Raw genomic sequence first — 16,711 nt, 5'->3', positions numbered from 1 at the left:
GCCTCAGCCTCCTGAGTAGCTGAGATTACAGGCACCTGTCATCACGCCCGGCTAACTTTTTGTATTTTTAGTAGAGACGGGGTTTCATCATGTTGGCTAGGCTGGTGTTGGAACTCCTGACCTTAGGTGATCCGCCTGTCTTGGCCTCCCAAAGGGCTAGGATTACAGGCGTGAGCCACCGCGCCTGGTCTAATTCTTGTATTATTAGTAGAGACGGGGTTTCACCATGTTGGTCAGGCTGGTCTTGAACTCCTGACCTCGTGATCTGCCCGCCTCTGCCTCCCAAAGTGCTGGGATTTCAGGCGTGAGCCACCACAGCAGGCTCAAAATTGTGTCTTTTTACTGGAAGAAAACAATCCCTCCCTTACCCACATCCTTACTTTGTATCCTGGCTTATAACAGGCCATCAATTTTTTTTTTTTTTTTTTTTTTTGAGATGGGGTCTCGCTCTGTCATCCAGGCTAGAGTGCAGTGGCATAATCTTGACTCGCTGCAACCTCCATTTCCGGGGTTCAAGCGACTTTCCTGCCTCAGCCTCCCGAGTAACTGGGATTACAGGCACCTGCTGCCACGACACCAGGCTAATTTTTATATTTTTAGTAATGACAGTGTTTCACCATGTTGGCCAGGCTGGTCTCGAACTCCTGACCTCAAGTGATCCGCCCGCCTCAGCCTCCCAAAGTGCTGGGATTACAGGCGTGAGGCACTGCGCCCAGCCTGAGCCACCCTGCCTGGCCAGGCCATCCATTTTTGTACCACTTTTTTTTTCTTGAGATGGATTCTCACTCTGTTTCCCGGGCTAGAGTGCACTGGCACAACCTCAGCTCACTGCAACCTCGGCCTCCTGTGCTCAAGCAATCCTTCTGCCCCATAGAGGCGCGCACCACAACACCTGGCTAATTTTTATATTTTTAGTAGAGACAGGGTTTCGCCATGTTGGCCAGGCTGATCTTGAACTCCTGACCTCAAGTGATCCACCCACTTTGGCCTCCCACAGTGCTGGGATTACAGGCGTGAGCCACCAGGCCACTCCACACCCAGCCTTGTAGCACACTTTAAAACAATTATATGGGCATGGTGGTGCATGCCTGTTGTTGGGGGGTAGGGCTGAGGCAGGAGAATCGCTGAACCCAGGTGGCAGAGGTTGCAGTGAGCTGGGACCGCGCCATTGCATTCCAGCCTGGGCAACTTGAAACTCCATCTCAAAAACAAAAAACAAAAATACAATTATATAATCTGGTCCTATCTTTCTAGGGCCGCCTGGATCTGCCTACACAGGAGGAAAAATAAAGCCACCAACTTTTACACAGCTCTGCTAATCATGGAAGTGTGTCCAGGCTTCAAATAACTTGAGTTTTAATTTCTTAAATTAAAATTGGGAAAGATATTTACTATTTAATACTAAGCTTTAAAACAAAACCTGCTAGCATTGTTATGTATCCTGATGCAAAGACTATGATGTTAATAAAAGATAGTACAGAAGACAAAAAATAAAGTAGAATAAAAATAAAGGCTTTCTCTTCCAGAGTTATATACTGAAATGTTTATAGATACCATTATTTCATGGCTGGGGTTTGCTTCATAATAATCTGGAGTTGAGGACAGTGGGTGGCGGCTAACTGGACCAAGATTGACCATGAGTTGACAATTGTTGATGCTGGATGATAGGAAATGAAAGTTCACTATTCTGTTCTGTATGCTTTTGCGTATGTTTGAAGTTTTTCATGGAATACGAATGAACTATACACAACAGGGAATGAATCTCACAAATATTAAGCCAAACAAAAGAAGCTGGACCAAAAAAGCAAGCATACAGTATGATTCCATTTACATAAAGTTTAAAACAGGCAAAACAAATCCATGATGTTAGAAATCAGAATAATGGTGGCTGGGTGTGGTGGCTCATGCCTGTAATCCCAGCACTTTGGGAGGCCAAGGTGGGTGGATCACCTGGGGTCAGCAGTTCGAGACCATCCTGGCCAACATGGTTAAACCCTATCTTGACTAAAGATACAAAAATTAGCTGCACGTGGTGGCAGGTGCCTGTAATCCCAGCTACTTGGGAGGCTGAAGCAGGAGGATCGCTTGAACCCAGGAGGTGGAGGTTGCAGTGAGCCGAAATCGTGCCATCGCACTCCAGCCTGGGCAACAAGGGTGAAACTCCTTTTCAAAAAAAAAAAAGAAATCAGAATAATGGTTACCCTTGGGAAATAACAACCGAGAGGAGTCAAGGGGTTTCTGCTTCATGGGAAATACTCTTTATGGTCTAGGTATTGGTTATATAAGTATCTTTACTTTGTAAAAATTCATCAAACTGTATACTTATGATTTAAGTCCTTTTTTGTATAAAACCTGTACTTTAAAGATGTTTTGATTTGCAAAATAAAAAGTAAAAGTAAATAAACAGTAAAAACGGTTGCATATCCTATGATAGCTATTCCTACACCAAATGTAAGCGGGTATTTTAGGAAGACAGCTCTACTAATAATACTATGCTCAACTCTGTTAATAGAAACAAGAAAACAAATACCCAAAACCCAGAAAGCAAACTCAGTCAGTACCTAATTCTCTCTCTTTTTTTTTTTTTTTTTTTTTTTGAGACAGGGTCTCACTGTGTCGCCCAGGCTGGAGTGCAGTAGCATAATTTCGGCTCACTGCAACCTCCACCTCCTGGGTTCTAACAATCCTCCTGCCTCAGCCTCCCTAGTAGCTGGAACTACAGGCGCGTGCCACCAAACCCGGCTAATTTTTGTGTATTTGTAGAGATGAAGTCTCACTTTGTTGCCCAGGCTGGTCTCAAACTCCTGGGCTCCAGCGATCCACCCGCCTCAGCCTCCTAAATTGCTAGGATTATGGGCATGAGCCACTGTGCCTGGTCTACCTCAGCCTTTTGTGTGTGTTTTTGTTTTGTTTTGTTTTGTTGAGACGGAGTTTTGCTCTTGTTGCCCAGGCTGGAGTGCCATGGCGCGATCTCGACTCACTGCAACCTCCGCCTCCCAGGTTCAAGCAATTATCCTGCCTCAGCCTCCCGAGTAGCTGGGATTACAGGCGTGCGCCACCATGCCTGGCTAATTTTTTTGTATTTTTAATAGAGACGGGGTTTCTCCATGTTGGCCAGGATGGTCTCGATTTCCTGACCTCGTGATCCACCCGCCTTGGCCTCCCAAAGTGCTAGGATTACAGGCGTGAGCCACTGAGCCCCGCCCTACCTCTTTTGAATGGATCAGTATTTCACCAAAGTATCTGACAGGTAGTAAAACGGATTGATATATACCCATATATACACACAGAGAGGCTAATAAACATTGAAATGCCCCAAGCAATAGTAAGTCCACAAGGCCTACTCTTGTATGTAAGTAACAATATGGCAGTTTGACTTACTATATTTGACTAAATTCTTAGCTTGACTAAATAATACATACATACACATATCATACAACATATGTAATTTTGTTTTTCAAGGCATCAAGGAGCAATCTCAGCTTCAAATCTCTGATTTGAAATCACTTCAAATCTCCGATAAACACACTCTGCTTTGCCCTGTTGTAAAAGAAACTATAAACCAAAAAGAAAATCCTAATCTTCCCCAACCTACTGAATGGAGCTCCTATGGGCCAATGGGACCCCAGAGAAACCTGAAAAACTGAATTTCTGGCCATGACGGGAAGCGGGGTCCAAAACACCTCGTTATCCCCTCTCCCTTTTGGAGGTGAGGTACAACTGACCAGCATTAACATTGAAACAGAGATCATAAGACAGAACAGACTCTTTGTGGCAATAAGATACCAAATTTCAACCTGACTCTGGTATAGCATCACATGACAGCAGATCCTGAAGAAAATAAAAATATTTTACCTCAAAATAGATTTATTTGACATATTTTGAAATGGCCCTGCAAAGTCATCTTTCATGGGGGAAATTTGCATCTGTAGAGAATCTCCGTTAATGCAGCCAGGGCTTTCCCAGATCTAGGAGAGATTAGAGTCTGACACCTTTTAAGGTGTGAAAAGAAACATTTACCATTTATTCTCGCCAAAGGAAGAGCCTGGAGGCTTCATCTAAATAAAAACATTGGCTTCCACAAGCCGCTTTATCTTAACTCAAGCATTTCTTTCTACTGACTTCAAGCCTTTAGACAAAGCTTAATTCTTTCTACCAACTGCCAGTTAGATAATCTTTGAATCCACCTGTGACTTCTAAGGTCCCCTGAACCCTTTCTCCCAACCCCCATCATCCCCAACCCCCCACTTTGAGATGTCCTGCCATTATGGGCCAAATTAATGTATACCCTTACATATATTGATTTATGTCTTTGCCTGTAACTTCTTTCTCCCTAAAATGTATAAAACTAAATTGTAACCCAATCACTTTGGGTGCACTTTCTTAGTGGTGCTGAATTTTTTGCTCCTTAGCTCAGCTAATCCAGGATCTTGTCTTATGATCAGGGAGAATTAGGTACACAGACACATGGAAGGGTGAGGAGGGTGGAATTTATTAAATGAAAGGAAAACTCTCAGCAAAGAGAGGGGGTCTTGCAAGCAGGTTTCCACCTCACAAATTGAATATCACGACTACCACACAGGAGCTGAAGAGGCCAGGCTCCTCCCCTGCATAAGGTGTGAATTCCTGGTGGCTCCACCCCATTCCCCCAGTGCATGTGGGCCTCCAGTAGTCTGCGGGCATGCCCAAACAAGCGCCCTGTGCAGGTTCCCTTATTTACAGGAAACATATGGTGTAAACACTTGCGGGGGGTGGGGGGCGGCGGGTGGTGGCGGGCACAGTGGTTCACACCTGTAATCCCAGCATTTTGGGAGGCTGAGGTGGGCGGATCACTTGAGGCCAGGAGTTTGAGACCACCCTGGGCAACATGGTGAAAACCCATCTCTATCAAAAAATACAAAAATTAGCCGGTTGCGGTGCAAGCGCCTGTTGTCTCAGCTACTGGGGAGGCTGAGGCAGGAGGATTGCTTGAACCTGGTAGGCAGAGGTTGCAGTGAGCCGACATCATGCACTGCACTCCAGCCTGGGTGATAGAGACCCTGTCTCAAAAAAACAAAACAAAACAAACAAAAAAACACTTGTGGGGCATGTCAGAGATTCTCTGGGTCCCTTCCTTATCTGCCCAGGCCTTTGGCTGCCTCCTGCCTCTATCAACAGGACTTCTGGAGACCATTCCCCAGGCCATGGTCATTTGTATTGGCTCAGAATAATCCTCTTTGAATATTTTACAGAGTTTGCGTTTTTTTCGTTAACGATATACATACTCTGTCACCAATACAATATAAAACCTGGATAAGACACACCAATCTGAACCACTTTCTAATGGGATGCAGTCCTCTATTTAATATAAAAACAAAATCCATTGTGTGACCTTCCTTGACTCTACCTCAAATTCACTACCTTGTGCGCATCACACATCTGGTAAAGAGTGAAATTATAACTTTTTTTTTTTGAGATGGAGTTTCACTGTTCTTGCCCAGGCTGGAGTGCAATGGTGCGATCCCGGCTCACTGCAACCTCCACTTCCCAGGTTCAAGTGAATCTCCTGCCTTAGCCTCCCAAATAGCTGGGATTAGAGGCACATGCCACCACGCCCAGCTAATTTTTGTCTTTTTAGTAGAGATGGGGTTTCTCCACGTTGGCCAGGCTGGTCTCGAATTCCTGACCTCAGGTGATCTGCCCACCTCCCAAAGTGCTGGGATTACAGGTGTGAGCCACCGTGCCTGGCTGGAATTAGAACCATTAACCATTATAATTACAGGTCTCAGTGATAAAGCTTTAGAAAGGCAGTGATGTTAAGACACTTTCCACTCATCCCTCAGGCCCACACTTCACTCTTCTAATATTTCAACTGGTGTTCCCCTTAGAATAAGCAAATAAATAGATATTTTCCCTTATAACTCAGGTTCCCTTAAGAGATTAAAAGAAGTTTATTATCCATGATAATTTTAGATATTGTAAGAGTTCAGGGTCAAAGGAAATATTATATCTCCCTCAACTGCTTATTAAATACTTACGAGATACTGAAGTAGTTTGGATATTCATCCCCACCCGAATCTCATGTTGAATTGTAATCCCCAATGCTGGAGGTGGGGCCTGGTGGGAGGTGTTTGGATCATGGGAGAGGATTCCTCGTGGCTTGGTGCTGTCTTTGTGATAGTGAGTGAGTTATTGTGATCTGGTCATTTAAAAGTGTGTGGCACCTCCCTGCCTCCCCTTGCTTCTGCTCTGGTCATGTGACATGTCTGCTCCCACTTCACCTTCCTCCATGAGTGAAAGTTTCCTGAGACCTCCCCAGAAGCCAAGCAAAGGCTGGAACCATGCTTCCTGTACAGCCTGCAGACCATGAGCCAATTAAACCCCTTTTCTTTATAAATTACCCAGTCCCAGGTATTTCTTCATAGCAATGCAAGAATGACCTAACACAAATATCTTTCATTCTACTATTAGAAATAAAGGGAAACGGGGGTCTTCTGTTTCTGACCATGATCAAATAGCTTGGATTGGACTAACCTCCCACAGAACAATTGCAAAGACTACCCAACAGGCCGGGCATGGTGGCTCATGCCTGTAATCCCGGCACCTTGGTGGGCGGATCAACTGCGGTCAGGAGTTTGAGACCAGCCTGGTCAACATGGCGAAACCCCGTCTCTACTAAAAAAATACAAAAATTAGTCAGGCGTGGTGGTGTGTGCCTACAATCCCAGCTACTCTACTCAGGAGGCTGAGGCAGGAGAACAGCTATAACCCAGGAGGTAGAGGTTGCAGTGAGCCAAGATCATGCCACTGCACTCCAGCCTGGGCAACAGAGTGAGACTCTGTCTCAAAAAAAAAAAAAAAAAAAAAAGAACTACACATCATACTTAAATTGATTGTGTGGCCAAACTGTTGGTGCCCCACTTAGATCTCCTTAGGTCCCTTTTCCCAGTCCCATGTACTCACTTGTCAGCAACTATAGCAAATACTTTGTTGCTAATAATTTACACTTGCAATCTCTAGAGTATGCATTCTCAACAGGGGCAATAATTGATTCTTGGGGAGCAAAAAGTGTATAAAGGTTTTTTGTTTTTGTTTTTGTTTTTGTTTTTTTTTGAGACTGAGTTTTGCTGTGTCGCCCAGACAGGAACGCAGTGGCATGATCTTGGTTCACTGCAACCTCTGCTTCCCGGGTTCAAGCGATTCTCCTGCCTCAGCCTGTGGAGTAGCTGGGATTACAGGCGTGCAACACTAGGCCCAGTTAATTTTTTGTATTTTTAGTAGAGACGGGGTTTTACCATGTTGGCCAGGCTAGTCTCAAACTCCTGACCTCAGGTGATCCACCCGCTTCAGCCTCCCAAAGTGTTGGGATTATAGTCATGAGCCACTGCACCTGGCCTAAGTTTTTTTATGTATAAAAAGCGTTTACTCTTTTTATGTATAAACCACAAATAAAAATATAATACATAAACAGATACACAGTAGGCCAGGCAGGGTGGCTCATGCCTGTAATCCCAGCACTTTGGGAGACTGAGGCAGGAGGATCACCTGAGGTCGGGAGTTTGAGACCAGCCTGACCAACGTGGAGAAAACCCATCTCTAATAAAAAATACAAAATTAGCTGGCTGTGGTGGCACATGCCTGTAATCCCAGCTACTCAGGAGGCTGAAGCAGAAGAATCGTTTAAACCCGGGAGGCGGAGGTTGTGGTGAGCCAAGATCACACCATTGCACTCCAGCCTGGACAGCAACAGCAAAACTCTGTCTCAAAACAAAAAACAAAACCAAAAAAACAGATACACAGTATATTTGTGGTAATCAAATTACATGGGGGGTGAACAGAAAAAAAATGCCAGGCTGCACATGGTGGCTCATGTCTGTAATATCAGCACTTTGGGAGGCCAAGGTGGGAGGACTGCTTGAGTCTAGGAGTTTGAGACCAGCCTTGGCAACATGGCAAAACCCTGTCTCTACAAAAAATACAAAAATTAGCTGGGCACAGTGGGTCACACCTATAGTCCCAGCCACTTAGGAGACACGCGGGAGGGTCATTTGAGCCCAGGGGGCAGAGGTTGCAGTGAGCCAAGATCAAGCCATTGCACTCCAGCCTAAGTGACAGAGCAAAATCCTATCTCCAAAAAAAAAAAAAAAAAAAAAGTTTTGGCAAGAATATGAAGAAATTGGAACCCTCATGCATTGTTGGTAGGAGTGTAAAATGGTGCAGCCACTGTAAGAAAACAGCTTAGAAGTTCCTCAAAAAGATAAATAGAATATAATTACCATATCATCCAGAAATTCCACATCTAGGACAAAATGGTAAATTTAATGTTATATATATTTTGCCACAATTTAAAAAAGCAAATTTCTTTTTCTTTTTTTTGAGACAGAATCTCACTCTGTCACCCAGGCTGGAGTGCAGTGGGCACGATCTCTGCTTACTGCGACCTCCGTCTCTCAGGTTCAAGTGATTCTCCCGCCTCAGCCTCCCGAGTAGCTGGGATTACAGGCATGCACCACCATGCCTGGCTAATTTTCGTATCTTTTAGTAGAGACAGGGTTTCACCATGCTGGCCAGACTGGTCTCAAACTCTTCACCTCAGGTGATCCACCCACTTCCACCTCCCAAAGTGCTGGGATTACAGGTGTGAGCCACTGCACCCGGCCAAAAAAAAAAAGCAAACTTCTAAACAGTATTCTACCTCTTCTGTTAGAAACAGATACATAAGACTACAGGCCGGGCCTGGTGGCTCACGCCTGTAATCCCAGTACTTTGGGAGGCCAAGGCGGGTAGATCACCTGAGGTCAGGAGTTCAAGACCAGCTTGGCTAACATGGTGAAACCCTGTCTCTACTAAAAATACAAAATTAGCCAAGTGTAGTGGCACATGCCTGTAATCCCAGCTTTTTGTGAGGCTGAGGCAGGAGAATCATTTGAACCTGGAAGGCAGAGGTTGCAGTATGCCAAGATCACAGCACTGCACTCCAGCCTGGGCAACAAGAGTGAAACTCTGTCTAAAAAAAAAAACAAAAAAACTATATATTCATATTTCCTTGTATTTGCCTAAAGAAATATTAGAACAACAAACAATAAACATGTAAGGTTTACCTGTAAGAGGAGAAGTACAATTGGGTGGATGGATACAGATGTGAGGAGATTTCTCATAATGCATACTTTTCATATCATTTTTATTTTGGGTCATGTAATGCACTATGAATAAATTCTTCAAACAAGTAAATAAATACAATTTATCCAGATATGTTTTTACTCTGCCCCTCAATGAATACTCAAGGAGTAACATGACTTTTCAGATCATTCTTACGTGATTAAAAGTCTCGTAGTTAGTTTGATTCACAAACGTAGTCTTAATTTCATTTTAAATAAAAATGTTTGATCCCATAAAATAATGCACTGCAAAGTTAATTGAAGGTAGATCTTGTCCTCTCCCACGGATGGGGTCTGCAGTGGGGTAAGCCCGTTAGTGTCAGAAGGGAACATGGTCCTTTCTCCCCTCAAGCTGCTACCCTGCCTACTGTGATTTTACTAACCTGTCTTTCTGACCTGGCCTTCTCCACACAGAGGAGGACAGCAATATTCTTATTCTACCCATAAGGTCATGAGATGGTTTCATGCTTTCTGGGCTTGCAGAAATTGAAAGCTGACTCTTTCTCTTTTGGAGTCCTTTATAGCAGAGGTCCCCAACCCCCGGGTGGCAGACTGCTCTCTGTCAGTGGCCCGTTAGGAACCAGGCCACACAGCAGGAGGTGAGCAGAAGGCAGGAGAGCATTACCTCCTGAGCTTCACCTTCTGTCAGATAAGCAGCAGCATTAGATTCTCATAGGAGTGCAAACACTATTGTGACCTGCGCATGTGAGTGATCTAGGTTGTGTGCTACCTACGAGAATCTAATGCCTGACGATCTGAGGTGGAACAGTTTCATCCTGAAATCATCCCCCCACCCCTCACCCACCCCATCCATGGAAAAATCGTCTCCAAAAAGGTTGGGGACCACTGCTTTATAGGTTCTTAGGAGATGTCTCCCACAAATCATTGTCGGACTCTCACCTGCAGTTCCCTTGAACAGAAAAAAATGCACTCTATTTCAAGGACCTTATTCATTCCTAACCACTAGGAATTCAGTGAGTTTCTGCCAGCTTCTCCCCTGCTAGGCCTGTTCACCCTTTCAGTGGCCTTTGAGTCAGATTATGAAATGGCCCCAAACAGGCTGTCTTTTCATGGGACAGATGTTGCACTCCAGCCTAGGTGACATTTTTATTTAAAATGAAATTGAGACTATGTTTGTGATTCAAACCAACTATGGGACTTTTAATTAAGTAAGAATTCCCATGACATCTGGTTCATGGGAAACACTTAAGCACTCGTTGCCTAACAAACTCTGGAATAACAGGCTAATTCCAATCTATTAGTAACTCTCCTCTGTTCCACCTCCAAGCTGCAAGGCAGCCCTTCTCTCTCTTTTTTTTAAGACAGAGTCTTTCTCTGTCGCCCAGGCTGGAGTGACCTCGGCTCACTGCAACCTCTGCCTCCTGGGTTCAAGTCATTATCCTGCCTCAGCCTCCCGAGTAGCTGGGATTACAAGCAGCCGCTACCACACCTGGCTAACTTTTGTATTTTTAGTAGAGACGAGGTTTCACCATGTTGGCCAGGCTGGTCTCGAACTCCTGACCTCATGATCCACCCACCTTGGCCTCCCAAAGTGCTGGGATTACAGCCCTTCTCTTAATGTCAAGATTTCCTCCATCCTGGCTAACATGGTGAAACCCCGTCTCTACTAAAAGAATACAAAAAATTAGCCAGGCATGGTGGCGGGCGCCTGTAGTCCCAGCTACTCGGAGGCTGAGGCAGGAGAATGGCATGAACCCGGGAGGCGGAGCTTGCAGTGAGCCGAGATCACACCACCGCACTCCAGCCTGGGCAACAGAGTGAGACTCCGTCTAAAAGAAAAAAAAAAAAAAAAGATTTCCTGGCCGGGCGCGGTGGCTCACGCTTGTAATCCCAGCACTTTGGGAGGCTGAGGTGGGCGGATCACGAGGTCAGGAGATCGAGACCATCCTGGCTAACACGGTGAAACCCTGTCTCTACTAAAAATACAAAAAAAAATTAGCCGGGCGTGGTGGCGGGCGCCTGTAGTCCCAGCTACTCGGAGAGGCTGAGGCAGAAGAATGGCAAAAACCTGGGAGGCGGAGGTTGCAGTGAGCCGAGATCGCGCCACTGTACTCCAGCCTGGGCGACAGAGCGAGACTCTGCCTCAAAAAAAAAAAAAAAATTCCCGAGGAGGAATCAGACATTAGTGAACTGTGACCTGATAAATAAATTAAGAGAACACATATTAAGCTTTCCAATTGGTCTCATTGAAGCCTTTCTCTTTTAACTTCAGATGAGTGGGAAATAAAGTGTCTACTTCTCTACATTAGAGGAGAGTAGGCTTCAAAGCCCATCAGCAGCTCTTGCCAAAGAAAGCCTTGTAAAAAATTCCTCTCTCTTAAGAGTGAAGAAACTGCACAACACCTTAGTCAGATTATCAAAATGAATATCAACGATGAGAAATAGACATATCGGTGCACCTAAAAATGTGATACTCTGAGAATATATCATTTATGTAGCATTTTAATTAAGAACACATAACCTGAATATTATCATGAGAAAACTAAAAATGAGAATCATTCTTGTTAAAAAAGAATCAGATATCATTGTCATAAAGGACAAAGAAAAGCTCAGGAACTGTTCCAGACAACAGACTAAAGAAACATAACAACTAGGCCAGGCACAGTGGCTCAGGCCTATAATCCCAGCAATTTGGGAGGCCGAGGTGGGCGGATCACCTGAGGTCAGGAGTTGGAGACCAGCCTGACCAACATGAAGAAACCCCGTCTCTACTAAAAATACAAAATTAGCCGGGCATGGTGGCACATGCCTGTAATCCCAGCTACTTGGGAGGCTGAGGCAGGAGAATAGCTTGAACCCGGGAGGCGGAGGTTGCCATGAGCTGAGATCGCGCCATTGCACTCCAGCCTGAGCAACAAGAGCGAAACTCCGTCTCAAAAAAAAAAAAAGAAAAGAAAAAAGAAACATAACAACTAAATGTGATATGGATACTGCAACCTCTAGTGGAGGACAAAACAAATGCTATAAAGAACATTATTTAGGCAGTTGACAAATTGGAATGTGGATGGTAGATTATTTTTAAAAGTATCGTTTCAATGGGAAATTTCCTGACATTGATAACTGTACTGTGACTTTCTAACAGAATGTCCTTTTTCTTAGGAAATATACAAGGAAGTATCTGGAGGCAAAGGGGCGTGATGTATGTAGTTTATTCTTCAATAGTTTAGAAAAAATATATATATATGTTGACAGAGAAAGAATAAATCCCTAACAATAAGCAAATAAAATAAAATGTTAACCGTAAGTAAATCTGGATAAAAGGTAAATAGGTAAGGCTGTGTGTGGTGGCTCACAACTGTAATCCCAGCACTTTGGGAGGCCAAGGCAAGCGGATCACAAGGTCAGGAAATTGAGACCATCCTGGCTAACACGGTGAAACCCCATCTCTACTAAAAATACAAAAAAGTAGCAGGGTGTGGTGGTGAGTGCCTGTAGTCCCAGCTACTTGGGAGGCTGAGGCAGGAGAATGGTGTGAACCCAGGAGGTGGAGCTTGCAGTGAGCCGAGATCATGCCACTGTACTCCAGCCTGGGCCACAGAGCGAGATTCCATCTCAAAAAACAAAAAACAAAAAAAGGTAAATAGGTATTTCTGATATCATTCTTACAACTTTTCTGTAAGTTTGAAATCATTTCCAAATAAAAATGTTTTTATTTAAAAAAAAGTCTACTCTCTGTCTCTTATTCAAGAATATGATTCATATGTATCCCTGATAAAGGTAAAGGGACCAAGAGTCATACAATAATAATGTCTTCTATTTAACCATTTCAATGTGAAAAAAATTATACACAAATTAAAAAGTGTATGTTATGAACACACAGCTTAGAAAATAACAAACACCTGTGTACCGAGGATGTAGCTTATAGAGAGAACATTATCAATACTTTGACATCCTTCCCCCACATCATGCTTTTTCCCAGTCATCATTCCACCCCAGGTAATTACGATCCTGAATTTTATAATAATTGTTCAATCATTTTCTTCAGGGATTTATGACATATATATGTTGAGCTTAACAATGTATAATTTAAATGTGCCTGTTTTACATTTGATACAAACAGAATATTATTTACTCTTCTGTGACTTACTTTTTTCATTCAATATTACATTTTTTAGATCATTCTTACTAATGAGAACAGCTAAGGCACATTTATTTTCATTGCTAAAAAACAGATCAATGTATGACTGTACTGTTATTTATTTATTTATTTATATTATTTATTTTTTTGAGACGGAGTTTCACTCTTGCGCCCAGGCTGGAGTGCGATGGCGTGATCTCAGCTCATGGCAACCTCCGCCTCCCGGGTTCAAGCGATTCTTCTGCCTCAGTCTCCCAAGTAGCTGGGATTACAGTCATGTGCCACCACGCCCAGCTAGTTTTATATTTTTAGTAGAGACGGGGTTTCTCCATGTTGGTGAGGCTGGTCTTGAACTCCCAACCTCAGGTGATCCGCCTGCCTCGGCCTCCCAAAGTGCTGGGATTACAGGCATGAGCCACCACGCCTGGTCTGATTATACTGTAATTTATTTATCTAGCTTACTATTGATGAACATTTGTGTTGCTTCTGTGTTTCTGTCCTTATTAAACAATGATAGTATTAACATTCTTGCACTTGTCTCTTGAGGAGAATGAGCCTTCTCTAGGTTATGGAAGTTTCTTCATATTCCTAGCTTATTTAGATTGGGCTTTTTTTTTTGTACTTATTAAGATGATCATATGGTTTTCAATACTTTATCCTCTTAATCTAGTAAATGGCATATATCATTAATAATGACAATAGAATTGATTTTTGAACATTACACTTTACCTTACATTCATGGGTTGAGTCCAATTTGGTAATGACGTATTTATCATTCTTATTAATCACTAGATTCAATTTGCTTAGATTTTACTTAGGATTTATGAGTGAGATGACCCTATACATTTCTTTTACTATCTTTGTTAGCTTTTGGTGTTGCTCTAAATGAGTCTCTTTCATAAAGAATGAGAATTTCAAAGATAAAGAAAAGTTGCTGACAGTGACAATACAAAGGACCCTAGATATTAGAATAATTATTCTGTCTTCTGATTCTCCTTTCCTTATTCTCTCATCCCATTTATAGAGAATAATATTTTTAAATGATATATACTATGCCACATCTCTTTTTTCAATTTTTTATATTTTATAGAAATTGAGCCAATACAGGAAATAATGTAAATGATGATAAATAGAATTAAATTATTGAGTTATAATTCCTAAAATTATACTTTGGGCTGGGTGTGGTGGTGGGTGCCTGTAATCCCAGCTACTTAGAAGGCTCAGGCACAAGAATCACTTGAACCCGGGAGGCAGAGGTTGCAGTGAGCCGAGATCGTGCCACTGCACTCCAGCCTGGGCAACAGAGTGAGATTCCATGTTAAAAAAAGAAAAAATTATACTTTGGAAATAAATCATGTTCTATAATTTCCCACGGAGTGGAGTGGTCTCTTCAAACCATGTCATGTCAACAGCTGTTTCAAGTTAGAAAGATATGTTAGTGAAAAAGTATGAAAAATAACTCTTAAAATATTAATAGAGAAAAATAAAAATTGAAGTCTCAAACCTGGGTATTTTGCTGCTTCCTCTAAAAATGAAACTGTAGTTGATGAATGCATTGATGTGCTAACTCCCTAGTATACAGAGAAAATTAGACTTGAAGTGATTCCGTCTTTGTTAAATGCAAACAAAATTGTTGACTCAGCTCTCAACAGGAAAGGCAATGTCCTTGTCCTGGGAATTCAAAACATAAAAGGAGCAAATGTTGTACAAGCTATCTAGTGACAATTTGAATGAAAATAAGGTAATTAGGTTCTAATCTTCTAAGCTTAGGCATTTACACGCAAAATAAATATATAAAGTGTTATATCTTACTATATTTTCTTGAAACTCTAGGACATTATTTTCTGAGATTGCTATTTTAAAAGTTATCAAAGCAATGCTAAGTCTCTCGGAGTTAAAGATATACAGTGTAGTTATTTAGGCATTGGTTCTCACACTCTCGGTCCTTCCACATGTCACATGGCTATACGATATTCCCAAGTCATGTGTTTTGCTGTTTGATCTCTGATTCAGCTCGAAGATATTTCAGGGCTCCAGAAGCTAGGCAGTTCTCTGAATACGCTACGTATACATATGAAGCAGCTCAAATGTACAAGTGCTTCCATCAACAATCACTTCAAAGGTCATTAATAACTTACAGGTGTGAGAGTGGAAATGCCCTCTGCACTCTCCTGCCCCTTCCTGAACTCTGGTCACTCTCTCTGGGCCATTTTTGTAATGGTAAATTCTTAACTTGATATTTCTTTTCCCCATTTTCTCTTCTCTGGCTCTGGGGCTATTAAGATGACATTCCAAAATCTTCTAGGAAACACAAAATCGGACCAAAATGCTTAGATGTGTTAATTCTGTTTTTTAATCCTTTCGCGATGTATTTGTTTATTGACAGTAGAGAAAAGCAATTTAAATCCTTACATTGAGAGGACATATATAAAGGAAATGGAAAGACAGAACAGGTGGGTAGTAAAAATCTGCCTGGTTTGAATCATGGGAAAATCTTGATGGACTCTAACATCTGCTTGGTTTCTACTTCGAAGATAATCTCTAAAACTTTACTAGCATCTCCAAAAAGGCCAGTGAACTGTGTGTGAGAAAGAAGCTTAATCCAATGTCTAGATTAAGGTTTCTCACTAGTGGAACTACTGACATTCTGGGCAGGATAATTATTTGCTGTAGGGGGCTGCCCTGTGTACTGGAGGATGTGTAGCAGCATCCCAGGCCTCTACCCACTAGATACCAGTAGCACCCCTACCTCCAAGTTGTGACAACCAAAAATATCTCCAGACATTGCCAAATGTTCACTGAGGGGCAAAACTGCCCCCACTTGAGAAACACTATCACTGAGGGGCAAAACCTCCCCCAGTTGAGAAGCACTAATCTAGATGGAGGTGTCTTCTGATTTTGAGCCTATAAATATGAATCAACTCCACACCAGGACAAGCCAAATAAGACAGTTAAATGCATGTTTAGGAGCCAGGTGCAGCAGCATGCACCTCCAGTCCCAGCTACTAGGGAGGTTAAAGCAGAAGGATCACTTGAGCCCAGAGTTCAAGGCCAGCCTGGGCAACATAGCAAGACCCCCTTCTCTATTAAATAAATAAATAAATGCATGTTTAATCATTGGGTGAAGGAATATTTGTGCAATGCCAAAGTATCACTCCATAGCTTACCTGTAAGTACAAAGCGAAAATGTACCTTTCTGATAGAATTTGCAATTACTACCTTACTGCAAGTGACCACTTAAGTGATAAAACATAGCATCACTAATAATGGGAAAAAATGACTTTATATATTTAACCTGTGTTTAATCAAGTCTCTAGACTCACAATGAATTTATAGAAGAGAAGGGATACAGCAAGTTAAATAACATCATAATGAAACAGACAAACACAGAATGTAGGACATACTATAAGAAAAGCAGCCTAAACTCTTCAAAAAAGAGTTAATGTAGGGCCGGGTGCGTGGCTCATGCCTGTAA

The 16,711-nt window shown here is 42.6% G+C and overlaps 1 long non-coding RNA gene across 1 annotated transcript in view; it reads right to left on the bottom strand.

The window, feature by feature from the left end:
* Positions 1 to 16,711, bottom strand: part of LOC129526295 (uncharacterized) — a 59,652-nt gene that overhangs the window by 4,665 nt on the left and 38,276 nt on the right. Inside the window, exon 3 of the long non-coding RNA XR_008670932.1 lies at positions 14,741 to 14,907. This is a non-coding gene — a long non-coding RNA (uncharacterized lncRNA). The remainder of the gene's footprint in view (positions 1 to 14,740; positions 14,908 to 16,711) is intronic.

This window comes from Gorilla gorilla, chromosome 14 (genome assembly GCF_029281585.2).
Source record: "Gorilla gorilla gorilla isolate KB3781 chromosome 14, NHGRI_mGorGor1-v2.1_pri, whole genome shotgun sequence".
In the NCBI taxonomy this organism is placed as follows: Eukaryota; Metazoa; Chordata; class Mammalia; order Primates; family Hominidae; genus Gorilla; species Gorilla gorilla.
The sequence above is the reverse complement of the archived record's forward strand: the minus strand, read 5'-3'. Positions and strand labels throughout refer to the sequence as shown.